This window comes from Meriones unguiculatus, chromosome 3, assembly GCF_030254825.1.
Source record: "Meriones unguiculatus strain TT.TT164.6M chromosome 3, Bangor_MerUng_6.1, whole genome shotgun sequence".
In the NCBI taxonomy this organism is placed as follows: Eukaryota; Metazoa; Chordata; class Mammalia; order Rodentia; family Muridae; genus Meriones; species Meriones unguiculatus.
In genome coordinates, this window is record NC_083351.1 from 174,902,947 (window position 1) to 174,926,798 (window position 23,852).

Below are 23,852 nucleotides of genomic sequence, written 5' to 3' on the forward strand. Positions count from 1 at the left end.
ATTTACGTCATCAGACATAGAGAAACCAAGCTGGCAGCCAACCAGAAGCTTCATAACTACTGACTAGCATTCGTGGTGCTGGAAGGTACTTTGCATGCTACTGATAGAGAAAAGCAATCATCAGTATCACTCAAGCGCAAATCTTGAGACAACGGTGACTTTCCTGCAGGACATAATGGTGCAAGAGTGGCACAGACCTTGTAGGCATAACCAATCACTTTTTAAAAACTGAATTTAAGGACTACCCTATGAGATGGAACCCGTATGATAAAGTGGCCAGGAACTGGAGAGTAGACAAGGTCATGGGCCCTGAGGGAAAACCTACTAATCTTCTGCTAAAGGAACATAGCAATAAAACAACTCCTGATGGTACTTTGCCACACCCATAGGTCAGTGCGTCATTCAAACCTCACCAGAGAGCCTTCTGGAAGTCAATGGGAATCAACACAAAGACTCCCAAAGACAATGTGTAGTGAGTAAGAGACATTGAAACAGCCTTAAATGGGCTGTCTTTCAGATCACTCGCCTCAAGACCCAGGCATCTATGCAGAAGAGGAGAAAAAAAATATTGTAAAAAAAAAAAACAGAAGTGGTGGATGATTTCAAGGAAACTGTTCCAGCTACAGCAGGACTGATGTACATTACAAACTCAAAGAGACTCTGGCAGTGTGCTTAAAACCTTCAGAAGTTTAAACCAAACAGAATCCCCTCAAGGAGAAGAGGATTTGGACACAAAGTCTCTCTACTACTTGCAATTGATATATTCCAGTGACTGGAAATCAGCTTTCTACAATCAAGTGTCTCTGACTGTATCTAATACACTCTGGAGCAAATCCATGAACAGGAGTAATTGGCGAACAGAAAACATACTCCATGATTTTTATGTGCATCTTGTTTTGGTTTGACTTGTTTGATAATTTTTGTATTATTGGGTTGTTTGTTTTGATTCTTGGTTTTTTTTTATGAGGGAGTGGATTGGGATGGGGAGAACATGAAGTTAGGTGGGTAGAAAAGGAGGGAAGGTCTGGAAGGAGTTGGGTAAGTGGAAAGACTATGACCAAAATACGTTATATTTTAAATAAGTAAATAAAAACAAGAAAAGAAAATGCCCCATAGGCCAATGGGATGGAGCATTTTTTCAGCTGAGGTTCTGCAACAGATCTATCTAGGTTTATGTAAAGTGGAAGGAAGGAAGGAAGGAAGGAAGGAAGGAAGGAAGGAAGGAAGGAGGGAGGGAGGGAGGGAGGGAGGGAGGGAGGGAGGGAGGGAGGGAGGGAGGAAGGAAGGAAGGAAGGAAGGAAGGAAGGAAGGAAGGAAGGAAGGAAGGAAGGAAGGAAGGAAAAGAGAACCAGCACAAGCAGTTAGCTTTTATTTTGCTCTTATTATTTATCTTATAACTTCATATGGTATTTTTAAAACCTACCCCATACTGTGCAACTGAAATGAAAAGAACCGTGCTTGAGTGGAGCCTCACAGTCGCTGCTCAGCTATTCGACATGCACTCTGCCTCTCTGCTGTTGCCACAGGCAAATCATGGTCACGTACACAAGGCGGAGAGGAACTCTGCTGTGCAGACTTCCTTGACCGTCCGCGCATCGGCACCACTTCAGTATAATGAACAGAGACTCCCATGCTCAAGAGGTAAAGGCCAAAGCCCCCTTTCCTTCAGCCAACAGTGCAGTCAGCTCTCTGCATGGTGACTGCATAATGATACTTCTGGCAATACAGGTGTCACCATCTAACTAACCATGGACACGTTCCCATGCCTGGCCATAATTTTACAACCGTTTGTGGTGTTTCAGGCCACATTCCTGGAGTTAGCTGGGGTCGGTTCAATAGCAACATATGTAGCTGCCTTCCAGCTACGTGAACTGGGTCAGTGTTTAATAAGGTTTATTGTGGTACTGGTGGTCACAATAGCTAAATAACACCTGGCTGCGGGCAAACAAACCATGCTCTAAGCTAACTTAATAATCCCAGCACTGAGTGGTTTCAGTGTTACGAAATCAAGTCACTGGCCACTCTTTTCCTCAGCGGCAATACCATAAAAACGAGTGTCCCGATAGGACGTGTTTAATCTAACTATTAAGAAAAACATAGTTAAGATGTACAGATTTAAGAAAGTTCAAGCAATACCCTGCATATAGTAAGTTCTTAGTAAATATAATTTAATCTAACAATGATGTATGCCAGGACATGCACACACCTAAAATTTAGGCACTGTACCACACTTGTGTAGCATCATATGTAATGTAACTAATGCCCTCTATTTGGCTTTTATTTAAATTGTTTTATTTTATTTATTTCATTCTTTTCTTCGCCATTAGTAACTTCCTCACTAGGATAGAAATATGATACTAGGATTTGGAAAACTATCACTATATTATGTCAGAGGAAAGTCAATTTTAAATTGCTGGCAACCTACAAATCTATTTTTTTATTTTTAAAATATCAATCACTCCCTTGAGGTTACTATTTACAATGACTTGCCTTCTTCTCCCGCTCCACAAATCTCTCACTGCATGTTTTGTTTTTTTCTTTCCTCAGGAAAGATTCTTTGTTCTTTTCCTGCTGTGTAGAGCTTTCAATGAAAGCGGCTTCAATTATTTATTCCATATCTCCTTGTGTGCACGTCAGGCCTTGCTTTAAGATAGGATGTCTTATGTTTCCTCTGAGAAAGAAAGGTGAGGGACAGACCCAAAGACACAGCAGAAAGCCAGATTGCAGGCATTAAGATGACTACCCTTTTATGTTAAGTCCCCAACTCCCACAAATAAATCCACGGAGTCACCCATGCATGTCTGTTCTTAAAAACAGCCTCCTCTGTTTATATGCTAACATGTATGCACATTTCTATTGCTTGAATAGTATAGATGTACGAGTATCACAAAATGGCTCAGCTTAAGTTATAAAATATTCAGGAGAAAGTTATAACTCAGAAACCCTCAGCTCTCTCCTGCTAGTCATTAGTAATGATGCTCAGAGGAGAAACATTGCCTTTCCTGTGCTTCTTAGCTTGTTTGCCATGATTCTTTAAAAAAATATTGTTCATCTTATGACACAAGATGATTTTGAACAGTCCTGCTTGGAGTTTGAGAAAGTCACCCAAAGTACCATTAACAAGGGCATTTTTCTAGTTTTGCAGTGAGCAAATAGACGTTAAAATAGAGTTAAAAGACTACAATTATATTTCCTTAGAAAATAATACCAACTTTTATATCTTTTTTTATAGAACCAAACTATAATGGGTATGTCATGGTTTGTACACCAAGCAATAATGAGACTGTAATTCCTGCAGAGGCTAGATCTGGCTGCATCAAAAGTGAGCCTTCTGTCACATGTTTCCCTATGAAGTCAGGCAGAGCGGCCCCAGGACCCAGGGCCACTGGACTGTTGAGCAAACAGCAGGAAACAAAAATGAGCATTAAGACCGCTGCGTTTCAGAGGAGCTACAGGGAAGGAGCACACCCACATCAGACCCTTTCTTTTGTTGTTCACCAAACTCTATCTCATCGTGTTCTAGAAGAATAAAAGTAAAGCTGTCGATACAGGGAAAGTGTCTCCAAAAGCAGCAGATGCATGCACAAAAAAATTCTCTCCAGATCCTTATGATATCTGGCAACAACTTCAAATATTCTAAGAACAGAATTAATGAAATCAAACACTCTTTCATTCGGTGTTGAGACTCACATATGATTGTTTCAAATTAGAAGAGAAGTTTGAGACCATTGTTGATCCAAATGAACTATTTTTCATCCTATGTGGCATGGGGTATCACATTTAAAGACCTTTAGCAATAGTGAGTCATGTCCATATGAAATAATTTCTTCTCCTTTTGTGTAGAACTAAGGGCTCAAGCACCATTCTCAATGGGAAACCTTCTTCCTTTTATTCAAGGACTAGGGTGTGTGCCTTCTTGGGTTTTATAGATCACATTCCACTTTTCCTTGAACACAGATATGAAGATCTCGGCAGCATCCTTCCAAGCACATCTGGTCTACTGTATACACAGGCTGATCTTTTGGGACAATTTTTGAAATGTGTGGGATTGCACACTGGGTGGTTACTATTAATAATATTGTGCTGGGTTGAGCACCCATCTCCCCCGGATCGAGTCTTTCTTTCCAGGGTGATTTCCTAAGACTCGAGAGGCAGATGAAATGCACCAGGCTCCGAAAGTCACAGGATTCCCAAGGCCTCTCACCAAGGTTATGAACCAGCACACAACGGCTGGGAGGAGCAGACTGTCCAGCCTGCCGAGCCATCGGCAAGTTCTGCAAAAAGCTTAATTGACACAGCTCTCAGGAGCCATGTTACCCACGATGGGTGGGACTTTTTGGTAAAACAGCAGCGTTTGAGTGGGCCACATTCCTGTAAGTAACCTCACTCCTGTAAGTATTCCTGCACGTAAATCCAATAATCCCAATCTCATTAAGATAAACTTGGATAAAATCATTTCTTTGGTTTGTCACCAAGGTCCTGTGTGGGCTAAACCAAGTTTGTTCACACAGCCACACCTTAAATACTCTCATAAAATAAAACAATTAAAACGCTTGTACACACACAGCCTTTTGTATCATCTAAGTCACTACAATTCTGTCATGGTCTACAAAGGTAAAATAATACAAACGGCAACTTGAAGACAGAGAACACAGGTGTCACCTAAGACATCATTTCCCAAACCCATATCACTATTACAGTGAGCCTTGGTTTAGCTGGGAGAAGACTAACCACGCTATGTGACCAGAACACTGGTATCAGACAGCCCACACAGACAGAAAATTGATTTCTCTTTCTTGCACTTCCAGACTCTAGTAGAGAAACAGTATTGAGTTGTCTGCTTCGCTTTGTAGTAATTTCCTAGCAGTAGCAACAAGAACTCAAAAAGACAGGCTCTTTGATTTACTGTAAGTTAAGTGAGTTCTTACTTAACTCTTGCTGAAGCCTGAAAGAAGGCCAACAAGCCTTTCTGGGTTTCTGGAGATGATGTGCATTTCAACCTGTCTGGTGGTTACATAGGTACTTGCAGGCGTAAGAATCCGCCAAGCTCTAGATTTAAGATGTGTGCGCTCACTGAGGAAGATTCAACAGAAATAGCACATGCTGGTATTTTTACTGCAAAGGGAATATATATTGATGAAATATTTAATTTAAGAGAATATAAAAATCAACCTTAATAACAAGAGGACAAAGAAAGAATGGAACAAGGAAGTGAGGGAGGAGCAGATAAAAGGGGGAGGGAGGAAGGGAAGACTTATGTACATACATACCACATACAAACATATATATATATATATATATTTCTACTTCTTCCTCTTAAAATTGAAGCTATGCCCTTAAATCTTCCATGTAAACAGTTTTTTAATCCTTCAAAGTATTTCAAAGTACATGATTATCTATTATTAATCCTCTAATAAATACAATTAGTGAATGGTTTCAAATTTTTAACTGCTCATAGTTTTTTCCTTTCTGAATTATGCTAGAGGTACAACCTTATGTAGTTTCAATAGTGCACAGGAAATGCACCCTAGAAATTAAATCACTTAATCCAGCAATGTAAACATTTAGAGAATGTTTGTTATATACTGTATGATAAAATTTCCCACCAAGAGTATTAAGAATAGGTTTTTCATCTGCAAGTTTTATACTTATATACACATGCAAAAAGTTACTTTATTAATATGAAGCAAAGAATCAGATAATCTGGGCAAAGATGTGCATGTTTTGATGGTGAGGCCGTCCCAGTCGTTCAAGAAATATTAGAATACAAACTAATTCAACTTCAAATACAGCTCTGGAAACTTGTTATAAACATAAAACATTTTGTAAATATTATATTTCTCTTTTAAAATATTTATTTTATTATTTGTGTGTGTGTGTGTGTGTGTGTGCATGTGTGCAGATACTGACACAGTCTGGGAAGGGAATTAGATCCCGTGGAAATGGAGTTACAGATGTGAGCTGCCCAACATGGATGCTGAGGACCAAACTCTGATCTTCTGTGGTAGCAGCGAACATTCTCACCTGCAGAGCCATCTTTCTCCAGCATTATAAGACTTCTCGCTATACAGAGATTTGGTGTATAGTTCTAGTTTCTTCCCAAAATTACCAAAATGTGCATCCTCAAATCCTCTCCTTTATGTCCAAATGATTCTCTATACTCTCTCGCCTGTGTTTTTCTCAGGAAGGACTGCACTGTGAGGATGCCAGCTTAGCATCTCTGCCACCAAATGCCGAAACTGCCTGTGTCCAACACGAGCTCACGTTGGTGTTCCCACAGCTCTGTCACACTCACCACACCAGTCAGCAAAGAAAGGAAGAGAAACCAAAGACAGTATCCTGGAGCATATGGCCCTCCGCTTCTCATGCAGAAATAACCAAAAAATACTGTCAGAAAAAATTACAACGACATGAAACCTAGCATTTAAACATTTTTATATATTCTATAGAAAAATGTTCAATCTAACTAAAACAAATGCTTTTTCTTAAGAATCGTGAGAACTGTAACACAAATAAACCCGTAAGTCAGCCGTTTAACTAAGAATAATGTACATAATATCATTTCCAATAAGAGCTGAATGAATTCAAGAATATGTGCTCTCTGCGCATGCTCCTTATCTCTGCCTGTCATGCACAGGAACCCACAGAAATACACTACAATTCTTACCTATAGACAAATTTGCAAATATTTTTCACTGGTAAAAAAAAAAAAAAAAAACTTAAAAGTAAAAGCAACTTGCTTTCATTAAAAAAGATGAAAAATTTGTAAGGTGATGTGATTTTCACCTCATTTTAGACATTGACCTTTGGCTCAGGAAGCAGTAGCTGCAGGCAGAGATGGACGTGTCCTGTAGCTGCTAATTACAATGTCCATATGGACTGTGGGTGGGGAGGAAGCTGAGTTCCCTCTGGAAAGTGGGACAGCAGACAAACGAGCTCAGAGGTGTTAGCTGCAGCAGCTGCTGTTGCCGTGGTGAGAATGTCCATCTGACGCTTCTCATTTTGCATGAGAGGGGAATTTTTTTTTAAGTTCTGGGTTTTCAAAACCTCCTCCTTAATACTAAATTTGCTAAAACAATGTGGAAGCCTTCCTAAAAACAATGGCAGCCTAAAGTAATCCACTTATAATCTGTGACCTAATCCAATATGGCCGAGGATCCATGCTGCTGCAGTCACACACTAGTCCTTTGGCACATCCTCCCCCTCCAGGAGGGGTCCATGCCACCTCCACACCCCAGATGTGTTGCTCTGTAGATCTGAATTCCAAAGCAAGGATTCGTGAGGTATTTTCTGGGGAGCACTGAGTCTGCGTTCTCTTACTTTTCCTCGTCGCCGGAATCTCACTATTGGCCCTGTCTAAGGTCTGTGCATCAGGTCGAAGCCCGAACGAAACATTGATGTCCCTCCTGTTCCTTTGCCTTTTCCTCAGCAGATAACCTTCACTGTACGGCTTCGCATGCCCTGCTCCCCAGACAAGACTGAAGCTCCAGTGATGTGTGAAGTCAAAGTTTCTGGTTTCTTTGAAGACTCAGTTGAGTCATGTGATGTTTTTCTAGAAGCTGTCGCGTGAGAGGGGCATCACTTTGGTCAGCTGAGGACATCCATGCGTAGACTCTGAGGAGAAGGGATATATAGAAGTCCACGGACAGTGAGACCTCACCTTTTGGATCGACATCGCTACGTTGTGCTTCCAAACTTGACTTCACAGAGAGAAACGTTCTAGAGAACTTCTCAGGGTAATCCAACTGAGTCTTGTGGCTTTTGTTGACTTGTCCGGATCTTCTGAATCATGCTGATTTGAGTTGCTGCTTGGGTGTTGGCTTTTGGACTTGACTGCTGGTATCTGAGCCATGAAGAGTGGACTCATCCCAAGAAACTACTTCTAAAAAGGTCTACAACCCCCTTTACCTAACTACCTCCTGGTCAGTGGATGGAAGGGAGACAGAAGCATTTAAGAACCCTAAATAAAGTAGCTTTGGTGAAAAATCTAAGCCTAGAGCTGTGTTCTAGGGAAGTGCTCTTTGAAGCCAATGACTAAATGCTCTGTATTAACTTTCTTGTTGCCTCAATAAAACACCACAACCAAGGCAACCTAGAGAAGGAAGGCTTTGTGTGGGCTTACAGCTCCAAAGGGATGAGAGTCCAGGATGGCAGCAAGCAGCAGGAACAGGATGCTGAGTCTCATGTCTCAAACCACAAACATGATGCAGAGCTCGAACTGGGCATGGTGTGGTCTTGAAACCCTTAAAGCCCATCCTTAATCAGCGAGGCCAGACCTCCTAAACCTAAACCCAAATGACACCACCAACTGGAGAATAAAGATTCAAAATCCTGAGAGTAGAGGACCATTCTCACTCAAACCACCAAATTCTCTTTCCTTGAGGCAATGACACTTAAAGACTAGAGAACATAATTTCCATTTTGTGGTATTCACTCTCCTCAAATGACCTATAATTTCTTATACTATTAAGGGTCCATCCTGCACCCTCTACATCTGAACATACTACTGACTGGAACAAATCAATTCTAACAAATTATTGGGCTACGTACTAAGGAAATGTGATTGGTTGGCCACACAGCTCTTCCCCTGACAGGGCTGGAGATGTGGATCATCCACATGTCAAGGGCTTGTCAAAGGCTAGAGAGTCCTGCGTTTCCCCATGGTGAGATAGGAAGTAAGATCAAGGTCTGATGAGAAACCTGGTCCAGAGCTGCCCTTGGCAGCTTTCCTGTCATTTTCTCTGTACCCTCAGCTATCAATGCACTGGACAAGGCCAAACAAGTTTAGTGTCTGTTGACTGTGCGAGCACCCTCACTCACACCCTTGCACTGAGCAAGACTCCTCCTCATTCCCTGTGTTGGGACCACACCTAACCCTTCTGAAAATGCTGAAGAGTCAGCGTCCCTGGGAAGGACTTTCAAGCTGTAATGAATGTCAGCCTCAGACTTCAAATATGTCTGCCTCATGTCTGTACCCAAAGAGCCCCGGGAAGCCAAGGCATTCATGTCTAAATCAAGACTCATCTTCCGAGGCAAAGACCTCTTTCCCTGACTCATTCACCCCTCTCGTCACTGCTGCTCTCTAGAGAGACTTTGAAAACACGCTGCCTCCCCAGAGCTCCTCAGTCTATGCTGCAGAACCACATGTTCTGACATGCTCACTCTTCAGAGGATGCTCCAAGGAAGGAGAGAGGAGCAGGGGTGTTGGAAGCATGACACTCACAGTCCAGCTCTCTTGGCCAAGTGGCTATACGTGCATCCTTGGACAAGTCAGTTATGTTGCCCTGTAGGAAGCTTTCACAGTTGTGAAATTCGGCTCAGTTTGTTCCAGCTAATCTATTCTTTCATTTGAAGACACATTCCCCTAATCTATACTTCAGAAATAATGAGACCAAATTGGCAAAATTCCATTATATCTCTACTGTTGGAAGGTTATTTCAACCCTGGACTAATTAATCACTGAAATGAAAGCCTTCACTCTTTTCACATTTTCAAAAGTGGAGCATATTTCTATGAGGTTTCTAAATACCCAAATATACTTAAATAACCAAAATAAGTAGACTGCATACCTTTACTGCCAAAAATTAATTGGTATTGATGACCTTGATTTGGGCTAATAAAGAACATGAATTTCCGTAAACATTCAGCATGAGAAGCTTAGTTTGTACCTCTAAGCACACACACAGTACTCCCTGGAAATTCCTTTATTTTTAAATGGAACCACATAATAAATAATTAGGTTCATTTTCAGTATCACTGCAAATTCATGGAAGGAGTTAGAGAGAGGAGAGGATATTACCCAGATGCATTGTTTACACATATGAAATTCTCACGAATAAATTCGGTTTACTGTAAATGCATTATTATTTCTCTAAGTTTGTTCCTCTTGTGAGAACTACAAACCCAGATATTAAACCACAAGCTTAAACTGCACTCCAGTACAGTTTGAGTGATGAGTGATTACTAAAAAAAAAAACAAAACAAAAAAGACAATGATCCTAAGAGGTATGTTTACAAATTTTAAAAAACAAAAACAAAAAAGAATTTGCTTGTCCTTAGAATTTTTTTTCTGCCTCAGCTTGTCACCTCTCTTGAGTGTGACATGCTCTACATTATAATCTCGTCAGCTAGCTTACATTCTGCAGGATCTATTTATAGAGCCCAGAAGCTCTGCAGACACAGAGTAGGAGACAGCAACTCGCACATGTCTACCATGAGTTAATTGGCAGGGAGGAGGCAAGCAGCCTGAATGACAGCTATGCCAAAGTCTTAGTGGCTCCACTCAGGCCGGGCCTCCTTGGAGAGCCTGAGGAGACAGAGACCAGGCTATGCTCATGAGGCTCAGTCCCACAGCTGTTCATCCATCCAATCCACCTGTTCTGAGACGTCAGTGGAGAAAGCAGAGATCTAGTGTGTGTTTCGAAGGTTTTTATATCCAGTGATGATTACCCCTAAACCCATTACAGCATCCCTAAATCCATTATCCCTGACCTGCCCTGAGGCCCATAGAAGCCCCATTCTTTTTCCTGGGGAATTCGAAGTCCGCAACGGTGAAGCATGCACTAACCAGCATCATGGTAAAGTTAAAGCATTCTAGCCATAAGGGGGAAAGGAAGGTACTTCTCAGGTCTCAGAGGCGTTCATTTTGGAACACGGCATTTTTGACAGCAGATGTTGAAGAAATCTGCTCTCCCATGCTGAAAAGGAAGGGAGTCGTAAAGAGTCCACTTCCTCTTGGCTCTCTTCTTTACAGTCCATCCGCACAATCTCGGGCCTCTAAGTGTGCTCTCACATTTCATTTCCATTATAAATCCAGGGCAGGCAAGGGCAGACACAAACCCTAAATAAATTATAAACAGTGTGTGCCAGCCTGCTACCAAACATGAAGCTAAGTGTTTTATGTAGGCAAACACCTTTCACCCTCACCCAATCGTGTTGTGTCTCGGAGAGGCCATTTGTGTGGGACCAGACAACAAAGCAATGAGCCAAACCAAAGAGGCAGCCCATTCTACCAGACTTCCTGTTCATAATCTTCCCTGTAACAATCTAAGCAGTAACTGAAGAGTCCAGGAAGATTATCTAATTTAGGAGGAAAATTAGTTAACTGTGGTGGACAAACCCTCTGTCATAGTCTGTGACTTTCGTTTCTGCTGGTAAAATTCAGTAGCAAAATTAACAACAACAAAAATATGTTTCACTATTTTATTTGACAATGTGTTAGTATGTAGACTTTGCAAGTTGGCTTTACTAACTGAAGACTTGAGCCACAAAAAAAAAAAAAAAAAAATGATACACACTGAGAAAGTCTGTATAAAAATAATGCCGTTCTTGGCAGGCTTTAAAACATTCGCACAGTCTTTCTCCATGGCGGCCATCTTGCAAAGACAAAGGGAAGGAGGAGGGGCGTTGGCTACACGTGCTCTGGGCCTTTTAGGAAACATGGAGTTGTTCCTTTGGCCGAAATTGTAGACATCAAGGAAATGGGAACTGTTCAAAAAGGAAGCCCCCTCCACCCCCGCAAGTGTTGCCACAGCAAAACCAGAAATGTCTACACTGTCACCCAGCATGCCATGGGCATCACTGTAAGCAAGCAAGTGAAGTGCAGCTTGAGCAGGTAAAGCGCTCTAGGAGCAGGGAGAGCTTCCTGAAAGAGGTGAAGGAAAACGATCAGAAGGAAAGGAAGCCAAAGGGAAGGGCACCTGGGTTCAGCTGAAGCGCCAGCCCGTGCCCCCGAGAGAAGCCCACTGAGTGAGGACTGACGGGAAGGAGGCCGAGCTGCTGCCGCCCTTTCCATATGAGGTCATGGCCAAAAGAGGAAAAAAAAAAAAGTAAGTAAAATAACATTAAAAAGTAAAATAAAAACTCAAATGATGTTGGGCCTGGTGACTCTTCAAGGCCATCCTGGTCTACATAGAAAAACGTTGTAAACAGTGAAGAAAAATTCAAACGAGAGGATTGTGGCAAAGGCACAGCAATTAGGGGTGTTTGTATCTCTATATATGTGAATATATTTATATAGATAGATAGATAGATATTTATATATCTATATATGTGAATATATTTATATCTCTATATATGTGAATATATTTATATTTTTATATATACATATATGTGTGTGTTTTATGTACATATATGTATATATTGCATATATATGTGTATATATATCTTTAAAATTCCCATATCATGAAACTTGCAAATAGTACTATTAAGGTTTGGAACCAAGGACTCCTGCTCAGCACTGGCAAGACACTGTACTTCAGGCTTGCAGGGGATAGCGCTGGCGACCCCAGCAGCCAAGGACATGGGAACCTTAAAGAGGAACCATTCTGATTTGGAAGAGGAGGAGGAAGATGAGAAGCAGGACTGGAATCCAGCAGCCCTTCGCAGCTACCAGCAAGCCCTGCTCCGAATCTCTCCAGACAGAGGCCAGGGCAGCCTAGGCCGCAGGCATGTCCTTATCCACAACACTCTCCCGCAGCTCCAGGCCAGCCCTGCCCCCAGAGCCTCTCTCCTGCCTACCACCATCCACTCCATCCTCAGGAAACTGGATACATCCGTGGAAGAGACTGAACCGCCTCAGGATCGGGGCCTTCCTCAAGCTTCCAGCAGGAAATGACGCCCCGGGATGATCCTATGCTCTTAGCAGCTCTGAGCTCCCGGTACCTAGGAGACTCTGGCCTAGCTGACTTCTCTCTGAACATGGACACATCTGCAGTGGAGGAGGCCTCTATACTTCCTCCCCCTCAGAGCCTCCTCACAGCCTCTTCAGTGCTCAGGAGTCCTGAGAGTAGAATGAACTGGACCACATCATGGAAATCATACTGGGATCCTAAGGCTGATGAGATCGGGCAGCTTCGGTGGGCCGGGTCCTGGGGTGTGACCCATGCATGTGTGTTTAGCAGAGGCTCTACACAGTGACTGTGGCCTCCTTTCCTCCTGTGTCAGGATTCCACAAACTGCCCTGCATGTGTGCGTGTGGGGTTACGCCAGCCTTCCGTGAAGGTGGGTCTTCCTGAATTAATTTCTTTTCCAAATGCCTTAATGAGACTCTGGGGGAGTCTGATTCCTCACTTATCCCTTTCTTCTGCCTCCAGTTCCCACTGTCCCCACTAGGGCCTCAGGGAAGATAAAGCTGGACCTGGCAAAGGGTGACGAGTGGGCGGTCTCTCCAGGGAGGGGCAGGGGCTACTCGCCTCCTGGCAGGCTGAACCTCTTGGCAGGACCCCAGTCCCAGCAGCCTCCTGATTCATACCAGGCCGGACCACGCGCAGTGGGTGGAAATCTACCAGCTCCATGCCATGCTCCTTAAGAAGGAGGAGGGGGCAGTGAAGTGGCTTTCTTTTTAATTGGGGATTTTTGCTTTGTTTTTCTTTCTTTTTTTTTGAGTGATTTTTTGTTGTTGTTGTTGTTGTTCTTGGTTTTTATTTTTCTGTTTTGTTTTGTTTTGTTCTAACAAAAGCATTTTGGAAAGAAAAAGAAAAAAAAAGATTTGGAACCAAGCAGTGATCAGCCTTCAGACTCCTAAGACTGTATGCCCTCATCATGGTATGGGTCCCCTTTCTACTCATTTTTTCCACATGGTGTTCAAACAAACAACTATGGAGGGAAGACTGTATTCCATCTCTACAAACCTGGGAAGCTCACACCGTAAATAATAGAATATGCATGAGTTCTGTCGTAAATATCACCGCGGCAAATCTGCCCTCCCCTTCTCGGGATGCTTATAAGATTTGGAACATCCTTTTTGAAAGTCTCTATACACACATACACACAAATGCCACACACATGTGGTCTCTGCCGGTGTGTTCTTTCATACTAAAACTTGTCTTTCTTCCAGCTCAGGCTTTTTTTTTTTTTTATCAGTTACATTTTATTAACTCTGTATCCCAGCCGTGTCCCGATCCCTCATTCCCTCCCAGTCCCTCCCTCCCTCCCTAATCTCCACCGTGCCCCTTTCCAAGTCCACTGATAGGGGGGACCTCCTCCCAATTCATGTGATCCTGTTTTATCAGGTATCTTCAGGACTGGCTGCAAAGCCCTCCTCTGTGGCCTAACAGGACTGCTCCTCCCTTCGGGGGTGGGGAGGCCAAAGAGCCAGTCATTGAGTTCCTGTTAGAAATAGTCCTTGTTCCCCTCACTTTGGGAAACCAATTGGTTACTGAGCTACCACAGGCTACATCTGAGTGGAGGTTCTAGGTTATATCCGTACATGGTCCTTGGTTGAATGTCAGTCTCAGAAAAGACCCTGTGCCCAGATATATTTGGTCCTTGTGGAGCTCCTATCCTTTCCCCATCAGACCAGCTCCCCTTCTTTCTTATGATTCCCTGTACTCTGCCAAAGGTTTGGTCATGAGTCTTTGCTTTGAAAACACTGCTAGTTAGAGTCTTTCAGATGCGCTCAGTAGACTCCTGTCATACGTTCAATGCACATCCCATCTGTCTTTCTAAACGAGGATTGATCATCTTACCCCATGTCCGCTCAATTGATTATCTTTTTTTAGGTGTATAGATTTCATTATGTTTATCATATCTTATAGGTCTATATAAGTGAGTATATCCCATGTTTGTCTTTCTCCTTCTGGGATATTTCACTCAGAATGATCTTTTCTAGATCCCACCATTTGCCTGCAAATTTCATGATTTCCTCCTTTTTGATCAGCTCAGGCTTTTTGTCTTAGTTGGTTTAGCTTATAGAAATGGGCTCTCATACTCAAGCCTATCGAATTCCGATTTGCACTTTGGGTTTTTGACAAGGCCTTTTTATGAAATTTATTCTTCGCTCATGCGTTGTATCCCAGTCGCTGTTTCCCCGCCCTCCACTCTTCCCAGTTCCCCCTCCACCTCCCACCCTCACACAGATCCACTGCTCTGTTTCCCTTCAGAAAGGATCAGGCCTATCAGGGATACCAGCCAAACACGCAGAACAAGTTACAGTAAGACGAGGCATGTCGCCCCACATCAAGGCTGGAGGAGGCGACCCAGAGTAGACAGGGCTTTTAAACAAAAGCCGCTGAGATCAACTTACTTTCTTCTCTCTGTCTCTCTTGTCTGTCTCTCTCTCTTTCTCTCTCTCTCTCACACACACAGTTGTTAGCTAATCTTTGCTGCCTCTAAATTTCCAACTAAACTTGACATTTGAATTGGAACATGTTCCTAGAAAAAAAAAACAAACGGTGCACTCTACATCAGTGATAGAAAGGGAGCACAGAGGAGGAACAGGAAGCGCAGTAATAACGGGATAAAACTAATGATGCTCCCTGCTCTAGCACAAACTCCTTGCACCCACACATAATCACATGTGAGGACTGTCACCACTACTGTCTCTACTTAGAGAAAACTGAGGCAGAGTAACTTTCCCACGTATTTCAAGTGGCAATGAGTGAAGCCAATCTTTAAAGACAGATAATTTGACTTAAAAGTTAGTCTTGCTTACCCAGCACACTCAAAGGCCTCTATACCCATCAGTAAATGAGCAATCTAGAAAATTTATATATATTAGCAAAATCCTTTTCAGTGGTAAAAATTCATGTGGTTAGACATAATTCAGAATCTTGAAACATAAATTATATTACAACATTACTATTTTGGTTGTAGTTTAAATGTTATGGAGTTTTTAAGAAGTTATTATACAATATTACACTTTCTGTTCTTTCCCATATTTGTATTCCTCTCCAAATTTAGCAATGATCCAAGACCTTTAATTGCTAATATATATTCATTAGTTAATATCAGAAGAACATTTAAACTCTTATTAAGAAAAAAAAACCCTTAGGATAATATGTTTATTTCTTGAGCAATATTATTGAACATTTATTATGCTCACAGAGCATTCCAGAGAATTGGTGAGAGGGAAATTAGACTTATCTTAGATAGAATGAAAACCACCAATGTTTCAAAGTTACCGTATGTGCTCAGAATTAAAATGAAGATATGTTGCAGAGTTATGGGAACCAAGAAAATGAAGCAATACTTTTTCCAGGTTCGGTGAAGCGGAGAACGGCCCTTACCCACGTGGTAGCACTGTAAAGCAAATGTGGCGTACCCAGGCAGGGCCTGGAAGTAGCAGGCAGAGAGGATTTCAGTCTGAAGAAGGAGAACACGCCTTCTTCTGGAGGAGCAGGAGAGGGTACGGGCAGGGTCACAACATGACTAGACTATGTTCAAGAACTTGGACTTTACCGGTTGCATGGAGCCAAGAGGAAACCATGGTTCCGGTTCTAAAGAGTCCCTGTCGCTGTGAATGCACCGTGTGGCGCGTTTGCACTGCGGACACAGCTGAGGACAGCACCGACAGAAGGGCAGCGGGGGTCAGCAGAAAGACGGTGGCGACGCGGTTACCATTGTAAAGGCTCGACGGCTAGCTTACGGCACTTTCTCAAGGGACGAAAAACTGTCAATAGGTGAAGCCCAATAGGTTAGGTCATTGGGGGTGTGGCTTTGAAATTGGGAGGGAACCTTGGCGAGCACACACACACACACACACACACACACACACCATTTCTCCTTCCTTCTCTGGTGCCAAGAGGTGAGCTCTTACTCTGCTCCTGCAGGAACTGTCCCCCCAGGGTCTTCGCTGCCACAGGCCCCAAAGCGAGAGAGACTGACTCCTCAGGAAGCAAATCTCCAACCCAAAGTAAACTTTTCACCCTTCGACATTGTTTGTCTTGGGTCTTCTTGCCACTCCACAAGGAAGTGACTGCGCAGGTTTCAGCGAAGGCAGCAGTGGGGTGGGAGCCGTAACGACCAGGGAGACCCCTAGTCTACGTGTGCTCGGTTTTTAAGATGAAATAGCCAAAAACCAGCCAAACTCAACTCCAGGTGCCTTTCCCCTATCGGAGAGCAGATAAGGAATAGCAAACAACACAACTAAAAGTTTACCGTATGCAGTAAGGAGATAAAATTTCTAATGAAAAACAGAGTGAGGCGCTGAAACTAACAGTTGTGTAAATCTGCCTGGTCGTACCAGAAATACGCACACGCTCCCGACTCTAAATCTACGGGCACTCGCGTCCTCTCCTGCTCTCTGCGCCGTTGCTTACAGCATTCTTAAATCAGCGTAAAGAACCTTTCAGTGACTGTGTAGCAGGAGGGTGTATAATATAGAAGGCCCGGGAGTCTTTTATTCTGTGCAGCATATAATCCGTTTGCCTTTAAGTCATTTCTTTTATTAAAGCTTACAAATTTTGAGCATTCCAAGTAAAGTTTCACATGTATGGAAACTGAGTTGGTTTTTTTTTTTAAGCATATTTTACCTCACCCTGGGGTTTAAAAAAAAAGGTGACAGCATGTTACAATAAAACCACATGTTCCTGTGAATCCGTCCCTGCTTCCTCTCATGATTAAATATGGCAGTTTCAGTCTTACAATGAGTCATGATTAGCAGAAGAATGTGGCCTTGTTACCCCAAATAATGTCCAGTTGTTTAGAATCATATAACATGCTTAAGCACCAGGTCTGAAATTTTGGTGTGGTTTGCCTATATCCTTGGCAAAATTCAGTTATTGTCAATACAAAGGTATTTAGAGATAAAGTCTTAAGGCAGTGGTTATGTCATGAAGAAGTGAGGGTCCTCAGGCGCAAGGCTCCACACAGCACTTGGTGGGTTCGCCCTTCCTCATCTACCACATGAGAGCACAGCTAGAGATTCCCCGACGGACCGCAAATGCTGACAGCCTTGCTGTAGCCTTCCACCTGCAGAACCACTGGAGAGCAGAGCTGCGCTCTTCCAGTCAGTCTGTGCTGCTCTTGTGCAGCAGCCCCGGATGGATGAAGATGAGCCGAAACCACTATTTGGAGCTTCTGAAAAGTTGCCAGCTCCACCTGTAATAGCGCCTGCTCCACATGTGTGAATTGGTTTAAACTGCTCACTTGCCTTTTAACTCACAATCAGCCACTGAACCAAAAAAAAAAAAAAAAGAGGAGTCTCAATAGCATCACCTCAGTTTCATCCAACAAAAAAAACGACCTAGAGTTTCCTCAAGCAAACACTGAAGCTCAAGTACGTCTAAGAGTCATGAACCACTCACAAAATGGAGCTCGAGAAATAAGCTTCATAGTGATCATGAAGACGTGTGCAGGGCGAGAAATGACTCAGCCAGTGCAATTCTCCACGAGGCCCTGTGGATATCCATAAAGCCCCGTGTATGCATGCAAGGCTGCATGGATAGCTATAAGGCCACGTGGCTAGCCACAAGGTCCTGTGGGGGGTGGGAATGTGGATCCTGAGTCTTTAGAGTCCCTTGTGCTTCTGCTGGGCCTGTCACTAAATTTCCTTTGCTTATTAGCTGTATCCTTCTGCCATTGCCTTTGTTTCTGATAGTTTTTTTTTTTTTTTTAACTAATGGGTTTCTGAATTACTAAGTTTCCCCTAAAATATGCATTTAGCCCAAATAATAAAGCTCTGCTTATGAAACACAATAGGCTTTTTTTTTCCCAAATAGTATGTGTAAAAGTAGCTTTTATTCACCTGGTTCAGTTGTTGCCTGAGAGACTTACGGCCTCTGTCTGCTAACCTGGGCCTAGTCCTAGAAGCTTCCAGCCTCCATACAGTCTAACCTAGGCCTAGAACATTTTCAGCCTGAGACTCACTGCCTAATAAGCTCACCCTTTCTTGTTCTTACTGAGCTCTGGGCTGGCTGGTTCAACTCAGCTGTTCTAGCTCAAACTCCTGTCCCAACTGATTTATTCAATCTGGCTTTTCTCTTAGTTTCTGAACTGCTCTGCTTGGCCTCAAACTATGTCAAGCAATCTGCTCTAATCTTCTGGCTCCTTCTCATTCTTTGACTCATTTTGTCTTTATCTGAGTTCTTTCTAAGCAACTTGTCTCTGAATTACTGTCCTGGTAAAACTTCCTCCTCCTAATCCCTGCTAGCTGGTTTCTTGCTCTGCCTCTTGATCTATGCTTAACTTCATTAAATCCTGTGTGCAGAAAACTCCTGGATTAAAGGTGTCTCTAGGGATGGCTGAACCATACCTTAATCACTTGTTTACAATAAACACAAAGTTAATGGATTAAAGGTGTGTACTGGGGCTCAACCATATAAAACAAGAAACAGGGTTTTACAGTTCACAATTTGGGGGTTCACAATGGGATCAAATATCCTGCAATAAATATGCAAAACATAAACCCAAAATAAAACCAAATTAAGACTTTGGGGCAGCGAAAACTTTGCATTTTACAAATCCATTTTGTTTAAATACTTTACTAAAACTAACTTGAAATAAACTGTAAACTTGAAATAGCACTTTACGTTCATTGTAACTTTATAAATGTGCCATTGTATAAGTTGCCCTCACTCGGTGAGGTTTTTTTTTTTTGGTTTTTTGTTTGTTTGTTTGTTTTTGTTTGTTCATTTGTTTGTTTATTGTGTCTAAAAAGTTTCACAGGCATATTATCAAAGTCACATTGTGGCTTTAAGACTGAGAAGGAATCGTGCTGTAGAACATCAGGATTCAGTTAAACAGGCATTCTCCCTAAACATATATTCTATAGTAGAACAGGAAAACAACACACCCATCAAATTGCAGTCTGCCCTTGAGTGAAGGTGCCACTTGAGGTCTGACAAAGGATGGCTAAAGTTGACATCTGTGTCACAATAAGGATGGCAAGCCAACAGGCCTGGACAAAACTAAGCCTGACTTGAAGTTACACTGGGCAGTCATCTTTAAAGAGGCTTCCTCCAGGCAATCTTTGCCATCTGCAATCTTAGAGTAATGGACTGAAGTTAGCGGAATGGACTGATGTTTGCTGAAAGGCCTGGCATGCGTACTGAGGGGGAGCATCTATTTGTGTCTAGTTGTGGCTTATAAAGTACCTGTTCCCAAGGTCCTCCACAAAGAAGCCACATGTCAGTTCTCTCTTGTTTTTGTTTTCTGTTGTTGTTGTTTTTGAGACAGGGTTTTTCTGTGTAGCCTGGGCTGTCCTGGACTCACTTTATAGACTAGGCTGGCCTCAGACTCACAGCAATCCACCTGCCTCTGCCTCCCCAAATGCTGGAATTACAGGTGTGCACCACCACTCCTGGCTGTATTAGTATTCTTACGGCTACAGATTTTGAATCCAAATATAATACTGCTGACTACATGGGTATGACAAACAGGAAATCATTGCATGGCTCCGGGGACTTTTAATGGAGGAGAACCCCCTTCTCTACCTGTGCATCAAGTGCTTTTAGTATTTTTTCCTGTCCTGAAGAATAGACTCCCCCCCTAAGTCCTCTCTCCTACCCTTCACAGATAAACTTCTAGACCTACGCTTTTTTGTCTATCTCCAAGTATGTCCTGCAGTCTCTTTTCTGACAACACCGTGACAGCAAAAATATGTTCCTATGGATGATCAACATCATTCAAACACTAGACCAGGCTTCAGCCTTGAGCCGCCTTGACCTGCAGGCAGCAGCCCTGCAAATGGAATGGCCCAGAGTCTCTGGATAGTGTCTCTCCTTGCAGTGTAAAAGACAACAGAGACTGAAGCCAGATCTCCTGGACATACATCAGCTTGGCATTGTCCTGGTTGTGCGACACTCCATAAGCCACTTTCCAAAGCCTCACATGGTTCTCAACCATAAAATCGAGAAAAGCAACAGAATCAATCTCTTGATGGGGTTAAACGTACCTGATACATATAAAAGAAGCAGCACCAGGAGGATGTGTAGTCTATGGGCCTCAGCTTGTAGCATCTTATTCTTTTCCTCTCGGGTTATTCTTTCTTTGTTGGTGTTCCCTGACACTTGTTTCTAGACTTTATCTCCCTTACCAGCAACAGGCTCAAGCACCATCTCAGGTCACACCTTAAACTTTGAACACACACATGCTGCTCGCTGGTCACCTCAAATTCAGCACGCGTCTAGCGGACACCCCACCTTCCTGCCAAGTTTCTTCCCTCGCCAGTATTTCCTGTCTCTGAAAATGCCACGGCTCTGATGTCCCCCAAGCCAGGGATCACCCCTGACTGTCGTCCTCCCCATGTGACAGAGTGCTGTAGATTCTACCTGTGGCTCAGCTAGCCCTTGAACCCCTTCCCTTCTTGCTGAACCAGCCCGACCCAGGCCACTGCCACACCTCTCACGGACCACCCTTAATGCCAGCGTTCTTCATTAAGCTTTTTCCGTAGAGCCAAGCAAACACTTTTCAAATGTCCGAATACAGCCATGCCTCTAGTCCTTTGCTTAAAACGCATTTATGTCTTAGTATCACCCACAGACTTCATCATGAGCTCTGGGTTTGCTCGCTTCCTAAACCTCACTGATTGTCTTTTATTCTTGCACAGCTTCATCCCTTTGAATATACTTGTTCCTCATCCTACTTTGTCCCACTCTGCCAACCTCCTATTCCTACTCAGACATCTTTTCTCAAAGAGACTGTCTCTGCCACATACCCTGGGTGCCATATCCTTGTCTTCCTTGTCATATGCTCATAGAAAAAAGTATCTTTGTCTCCCAAAAGTACTTACTCTTCATTCAAACACTGAAAGAAGTAAACATATAAATGAACCATATAATTATAAACTGTGACCCTATCTAAGAAGAAATATGTCCATTTTCTATCCTAAATTATAATTAAACCTATTCCAAATGCTAGAATAAGAGACACTCAAAAATATATAGATAATTCATCCACCCTCCCAAAAAAAAAAAAAAAAAAAAAAAGATGTCATCAGTGTCAACAGCAAGAAGTCCAAAGGAAGAGAAGAGAAAACTGTATGGTTCAGGTCAGGACTTACCTGTCCCATTCTTTGAAGGCCTTGGCAGTCAACCCCATCCCTATACACCAACCCTGAACCCAACGCCATTCCCAAAGCTCTGCTAAAATCAAGGGAAGTTCACTGAATTGATGAAATGATCCCTGACACAAATGTTTGATTTGACTCTTGAATATTAACACTCCATTATACATGTGGCAGTCATCAAACTCAAGCAAAAAGACTGTGAAGATCTCTTGGAAACTAGCAGTAAATGTCATTTATATGAGACACATACAAGATATTGGTATGCAAACATCAGAAAAAAATTAAGTTTAACATATGGGGCAGGAGAAAGACAGAGAAACTCAGAGTTAAAAACACCTGCTTTTTTTTTAGGGGGGGAAACAGTTTGTTTCCCATCATGTTGCATGGCTCACAACTGCCTGCAACTTAGCTTCGGGGAATCCAATGCTCTCTTTGACCTCTGTGGGTACCCACAAATAGACACATATTCACATGCACATTAAATATAATGAAAATTTTTAAAGTTTTTAAGTCTATCCAAAATAATTATGCTTTAAAGTACCAGGTATTTTAAAAAAAGAAAACAAAACAAAAAAGATAGTATTGCTAAAAACAGCAATTAAAAAATAAAATGTTGGTCACTTTAAAATTATTTTTACTTTGATTGTTTCCTTTTTGATTTGTTTTATTTAGAAACAGGTCTTGCCATGCAGCCCAGTAAGTTCATGGTAATGCCCCAGTCTCAGCCTCCTGGGTACTGAGATTGCAAGTTTGAGCCACACTCCTGGCTGCTTTTCATCTCCATGCTCTCTCTCACCTCCTCCTCCTCTTCCTCCTTCTTCTGTTTCTTCTGTTCTGATCAAACCCTCTATTGTTCAAGTGATGTCAGAAGTATGCCCCTGAACTGAAAATTAGACAGAGGAACTCAAAGTAGAAGCAGAAGATTTTTGTTGTTGTTAATCCAAAAAGAAAAGTGTAATTTGTGTTGAAATCAGTCTGAGGTCAAATAATAGATGGGTGAACAAGAAAATGTCATACAATAACCTTTAGAAAATAACGAGAACAAGAAATTGCTTCTAGGAATTAAGATCAGATCATTTTTTAAGTAAGCGTAGAATCAATTTTATGGGAGAGAAGTAAGTTTAAAAGGTTAGGTTGTTTCTTCTATCTTGGTGCTGTGTGTTCTGGAAAGATAACCCGTCCTGCTAACTCTACATATGGTCTTGCCTGAGAGACATGATCTCTCATAGAATTTTAACTTAAGCCTGAAAATTCCACTTTTTTTTTTTCCCCAGAAAACTTGTTTAAGGACTCTGTCAAGCAATTAGTATACACTCAGGCCCTTGAATAAAAAGTAAATTTATCCACAAAATGATTTCAATTTTTTTTCAGTCATGCGGCTTTGGAAGACTCAGATGTCTATGAAGAAGAAGCATATATGACAAGAAGCTCAAGTTCTTGTCAAATGAGGTCTTTACCCAATGTCATTCAGAGAGAAACCCTGCTCCTCTTACCTACAGCTGTAACTCTAACATACTCCTTGCTTTACACTCGTGCTGAAGGCTCTCTTTAATCGTGTTGACATTCTTTTTTTTTATTAATTACACTTTATTCACTTTGTATCCCCCCATAAGCCCCTCTCTCCTCCCCTCCCCATCCCACCCTTCGTGTTGACATTCTAACGCACAACATATTTTACCTACCGATCCAGTTTATCGGCCTCTTTCCCCCGTAACACCAGCTCCACGAAATGTTTTCTGAACTCATCATTTTCATAACTGTGGTCGGTTAGAACAGCTAGAATGGGGCCTGGGCTGTCCCAGGATGAAGATGAATAGTCATCGGATCGAATGAGTAAAGTCTGTGTTTGTTGGCCACCTACACCTTTGAGTGGCACAGTTGAAGCCACTAAAAATTATAACCGTAGCTTCAGCTTAGAAATGGCTGATTGTCCTACTGAGGCGAGCACAGCGCCACCTTAAGCATCGTGTCATGCTGAAATGAATTCCTGTGGCCTCTTTAGACGCTGACAGGATTTCTGTCCACACTGTCCCAAGTGGATGTCCCCTCGTTCTAGAAAGCTTAGGGGGAGAGAGTTTCAGCGGGGAGAGAATGGAGAAACCGAAACTGCTGGACGTTTTAGGCC

At 42.4% G+C, this 23,852-nt stretch overlaps 1 protein-coding gene and 2 pseudogenes across 6 annotated transcripts in view; 2 read left to right on the forward strand and 1 right to left on the reverse strand.

Annotated features, from left to right (window-relative positions):
• The window catches only part of Mapk10 (mitogen-activated protein kinase 10), a 270,735-nt gene that overhangs the window by 223,035 nt on the left and 23,848 nt on the right, over window positions 1-23,852 (reverse strand). The gene's annotated exons all lie outside the window — the stretch shown is intronic.
• LOC132652914 (large ribosomal subunit protein eL21-like) lies at window positions 1,497-11,832 on the forward strand (annotated as a pseudogene).
• On the forward strand, window positions 12,245-12,833 carry LOC110543211 (SERTA domain-containing protein 3-like; annotated as a pseudogene).